Source organism: Chanos chanos, chromosome 2 (genome assembly GCF_902362185.1).
Source record: "Chanos chanos chromosome 2, fChaCha1.1, whole genome shotgun sequence".
NCBI lineage: Eukaryota > Metazoa > Chordata > Actinopteri > Gonorynchiformes > Chanidae > Chanos > Chanos chanos.
The window spans coordinates 12,183,636-12,189,599 of NC_044496.1; positions in this window are offsets into that span (position 1 = coordinate 12,183,636).

Consider the following 5,964-nt stretch of genomic DNA (forward strand, 5'->3'; position numbering starts at 1 on the left):
AGTGTCGAGAGTAATTACAGTTATTGCATTAGAGTTTTAGGAAGCAGAGAACACTTGTCCAGGACACCTTATGTGTTTTGTAGTCCCCAAGAGGAAAACTGTTTTAGCTTTTAATTGGCTTATCTGGTTCATTAACAAGCATGGTGAAATAAGGTCTCATAATTTGTGATTCAGATACTAATATTGTAGGAAAATGAGTGTTGATAGGTATTGATGTTAATGACAAAGTTCTAACAATATTTAAAATAAAAAAGACAAATCTTAACACATGTGAAATAGCAAAAATAACAATAATGGTACATGTTTCTGCACACCTAGATACATTTTCATTAATTCCTTTGTTACAGCACCGCCTATTGGTCAAAATGGGCAAAATTTAACAGGCTGCTTCGCAATCACATAGAAAATATGCACCAAGTATGCTTGCAATCACGAACTGCATTCATGAGATAAGAGTGTTTTGAAGAGCAAAGCCTCACCAACAAAATGTGGTCAGGGGCATATTGTTTTGAATGTTCAGTATCAAGAAAACATAGCTTAATCTCAACTCGATTTGTCAAATAGTTGAGGAACAAGAGGCATTTTTATTTATAACCATATCATGACAGCACTTATGAAGCAATAGATGTACGCCAAATGTTGAATGCTTCCTCAAATTATGGTGAGGATTGTATAAAACATTGATGAGTTTCAGTTGTTTTGGCCGAAAAGACCACATCAGCCTATCCTCCGAGATAAGATGATATTGAGTGCACTTAAGGTGATGTGGCTGCTACCAAAGGCTGCTGTCTGACTGGCTGTTTTGACACAAAGATGTTGACTGTGTTCTCACCTGTTAGCAGGTTTCTTCCCAAAGAAATAACAGCACCCTTCAGTACTCACAGAAGGGACGCCGATTATTAACAAGTGCACAAGTGTGAAATCAAGATGAAGTCATGGACAATAAATGGCATCAAAAAAGGCAGCCAAAAGCTGGTGCAAATGAATATAAACATAGATTTCCTGTAACGTAATGATAGCAATAGACTGGTACATATACAATTCAGTTGTAACCTTTGTTATTACCCATACTCACTCACTCTCACTCATTATCTAAGCTGCTTATCCTAATTAGGGTCACGGGGGGTGCTGGAGCCTATCCCATTCATTGGGCAAAAGTCAGGGAAACACCTTGGACAGGTTGCCAGTCCATCGCAGTACCCATATTCAGACATAACCAATAGATCTGTCCCCAGGTGACGATGGCCAGTGCCTGTGGCTCCTCACGCCTCTTCCCAACCCTTAGAGTACACACGACAGAAACAGAACAGAAACTACAATGACACGCACACTACAACATTCTCAGTGGTGGAACTCACCGAGCCGTTCCACAGCAGATGGCGTTGGATAGACGTCACTGGCAACGGGCGTCTGTACAAGCTTAAAAAGGCTTGCCTGTTCATTCAGTCGTTTATTGTACATGGCATTACTTACTCAAAGAATGCTCCTTCTCTCCCCCGACATGAGCATCAATAACCATGACTCCTATCCCCACCCACCTGATCTGGCACGGTGCAAATATGTGTGTATTCAATATGTACCATGTAAAACTGCTTGTAAGGGGTTTTTTTTGTTTCTTTGTTTATTTGTTTGTTACTTTCGGCTTTAATGAGATCTTCTGCCATTTCTGATAACACAAATCTCATTTCTCTTGATTTAAAATGAACATTTTCAGTTGACCAAATAATGTCTTTCTGGGTTGACAGCACTCCATCAGGCAGGACTTGTACATCTTGACTGGGTCCCAACACTACCGAAGGCACACAGTGTACAACAAACACCAGGCACAGAGCTACCCACATCATCCCCACATACTGCTGCCTCTCTTCCAGCAGCTACACCAAACTGACTATCTGGATCTGTAACATATACATGTACATGTACCATCAACACTGCATTCTTCAGTCAGAGCGCGATGAAAAATGTGAAATCTTGAAGAATTTTGGTTTGAACAGGTTTGGTACGGTACATATTTTCTATCAACTTGAAATGCCAGAGACTCATTTGCTTGATTAACCAGGAAAACCAGCGCCCACTGTAATATTCTATAAGAAGTACAATGTACTTCTGTAAAAGGCACAATACCAAAGTTTAAAGCATGAAGGATGGCTTTGTTGTCCCTTTACTTCTACTAGAAGCAATTACCCGCTGAGGATGTGCAGTGATGTACTTTTTGGCACTGGCCATTAAATCAGACTGGGTTTTTTTCTTGAGTTACAAAACTGTGTGGACTTTGGAGCTGACAGCTGGCTTGGCTGGCATTGTTGCAGTTATTTGTTGCTACCCAATGTATTTTCCATTATTTGTAATGCTACTTTTGAGACTATAAAAATATGTTTTTTTCTGGTTTCTACTTCCCCTACAAGGTCATCAATTTTGCAGTCAATGAAAATGTGCTTATTTGCCTTCTGCTGCGCTTTGCCATTGTTTTTCCCCAGAATGTGTTTACTAAGAACACATATAGGGAAATTACAGTCATGAAGCACATTTAGACAATGATTTATGACTTACTGTTGGGGTTAAGGATAGGTCCTGAAGCTCATTCACATGCACACAATATCAAGGCAATTGTGACCTGTAAAGAGCAAGTTGATGAATCATATTTTTTAATGTTCTGCACAAGGGAGAAATATTGAATGTATAAGAAAACAGTTATATCTGAAACAGTTATTTGTGTGAAATTGTTTGATATCTAGCTTTTTGGACTCCTTCCAAAGGAGGAGCTAAAAACCTAATGAGCAACACATCCAAAGATTGGGTTTATAAAAATAAATCACTTCATGAGATTTATGACAATTCTGAATGAATTGAAGAAAGAGACCTCTGTTTATGTAATGAGTTGTGACTTTTTCTCAGCCAAATCTGGAAAAATAGCCCATTTCCTATCCATAAAGGGGGACCTTCACTCATTTTGTGGCTAAGTTTTTTTTTGTTTTTTTTTGTGAATGGTCATAGAACTGTTGCTGTCAGAAACATACATTGTGATAATGACTCTAAATGAATTCTGAATGAAATCCATGAATTTTTGTTCTGTGATCAAATTATTGTCAAATCTGTCATGAGTGTAAAGACTTTGCCTCTTGTTTGAATGCATTTTGGAATTAACATTCAGAACACTCTCTTTTGTGTTGTATTGATTTCTGCAGCATCTTACGTCATACTTATCTGGTTTGTTCATGGGGTCACAAGCTTATAAAACAGCCTCCGCCTTTAGCGAATTACTGATGGCATGTTTATATAAAGTTGTTCTGCTCTTAACATAGCCCAACCTGGCCTGCTTTTCTCAGTGCCTCTCAGGGAAAGTTTAAGAAACTTGGAACTTGAGAAAACGAGACATGTACTCTTTATAGTCTGCAGGGAGATATCACAGTCTCTAACTTTTGCTTTTCAGTTGGAACATTTGTAAGGAAAAAGTCCTCTGTGGAAAAAAAAGAAAACAATTGATAGCTTTGTGTTAAGAATTGGTAATTCCTATTGATCTAATTTCCAAGTTTCATGTTTAACTGAATTCCAAAACTTATGAATTCCATTTTACACAATTCAGAATCCAACATATGTTGTAGAAGACCTCTAATTTGTGTGTAAACATGACCTCTCATTTCAGAGTAACTTGACCATGCAACACAATTGACAGAACATCGTTTCCATACTCAGTGGACTGAAAGTAAAATGAAATGACATAATTATTTGTCTTAACAGGTTAACAGAAAGCATGGTAAAAAAAAAAAAAAAACATGATATTGATATGGTAATACAAACAAACACTGTAATATAAACCACTGCAGTTACAAATAAGGTAAACCACCCTGCTAAAACATAGTACATGGCAAGACAAGACCAAGGAGAGTTCCACAGAGCACGTTTGGAGAGGAGAGACAGAGGGTGGAGACAACCCAGCTGAGGAGCAGAAAAGGGTCAAATGGAAGAGATAAAAGGTGCCAACTGACTCGTAGTGCAGAGGACGAGTAGAAAGTTTAAACAACTTTAGCCAGTGGATCACAGGATCAGGGAGAGGAAGTTAGGGAGGGCAGCAGCAGCAGTTATTTAAATAGGCATCTGGAGCGCTTGATGGAGAGTGGAAATGAAAGCTGTGCTTGAAAAAAATCTCAGAATATAAAATAAAACGTCACATTCAATAATACTGTGTTTTGTTATAATATTGTGTTATAATATTTAACAGCGCTTTGTCTTTTTTGGGCATGTGTTTGCTTGTCCCACAGGAAATAAGCCCTTCATATGGCAAAAGCTCAAACATGGTTTTTATCAAAGGAATTATAAGATTAATGTGAGTGCATCATCATAAGCAGAAGTATGAAACTCTGTTTTTCATATCCTGCTGACAGAAATGATGTTGCTGGAAGCTCATTCATGATGATAACTTCAAATACGAGGGAAGGTTTTCAAAGGACACTTTGAAAATTTATATTGGTTGGGACTGTAAGATCGTATGCATGTGCATGCACACAGACACACACAAGTAAATACATACATATATGTATCTTTTGTGTTTGTGTGGAAGGTCAAGCATATTTTATAGAGGTATTTCTGAAAAGAAAAGAAAAAAAAAGCAGGCATTTTCTGTTATTTCATTCTGCAAGTTATTGCTGCCCTGCAAACAATTGCTATGCTATGAATGATTTATTTGGGCATACGTTTTTATTTATACATCTGTGCTGGATTATGATATTGTTAAATTATTAACAATAAAGACTACTACTCACAATATCTGTGTGAAATGTCAGAACAGCAGATTCATCTGACTCACATTTCGCCCCAAATATACTTGTAATGAAGAAGTATGGCACCAATACACTGCTCCTCTCTTTTCTTTCAACTTTTTCTGCTCCTTTTCTTTCAAGGACCCAGTATTTCAAGCAGTGGCCAACCCTTTAATCCAAAATACAGTATTCTTTTACAGTTAATCAGAATAAAAATTCTGAAGAATTATTTTGAGATTTTCTATCAATTTAAGGGTTCTGTTAATTGAAAGCCTCTCTCTTTCTCTCTGTTATGTAGTTTTGAAACCTGGAATTCTTGCAGGCAATCATCCCAAAATTATAGTAATTCTTACTATAAGACACAAGCAAAATTAATTGGGGATATATTTATTATCTCGGTTCAAATTTCAGGGGGACAGGACTGAGTCAGAAAGGGAGTACATACAGGTTAGAGGTTCAAATGAGAAGTGTAAAGGAAAATCAGCATCCCAACAAAATCATATTTTGTTGTTGTTGTTGTAGTTGTGTTTGTTTTTGCACTGTGAGGACTTTATTTATCTTGCTATGACAAATCATGCACGATTTTAATCAAAACCATCTTTCCACATTTACTTTATATTAATTGCAAAAGTCATACATAATATACACATTTCAGACATTTTCGCTCAAATTCTTATCTGGGTAGGGCTAATATTGAAATCAGCTCTATGCAAATACAGACCCTAAAGATTTTATGAATTCTTAATTTCACATTTGATATTCAGAACGCAGACTGCAACGTTATGACATCTAATATTTACGTTACATTAAAGTATTAACAGCAGCTGTATATAATCATTAAACAAAACGTCTGCAATATTAGATGAGTTATAAGGACTGTCTCTTGCCAAGTGAAGGCACCCCTTTGAACTGTGTGGGAGAGATCACACCATAGACAAACTAGCAGTAGATTTAGGGAACTTCAAATGTTCTTTTAAACACCCACAAAACTGTTTTGTTCTCGTCCTATAGAATGATAATTGAGTCCCTCTATAAAACTGAATAAAAAAGTCCAAATAAAAAAATAGTGACTTATTATCTTACCGACACAGTGCAGTAGCACACTAAGTCGATCTATTATGCCTAGGTCTACAAACCAGACTGCTTACAACACTCGCGCTAACAAGAGCGGTCTGCTGCTAGTCGTCGCTGTAGTAATCTCCCGAAG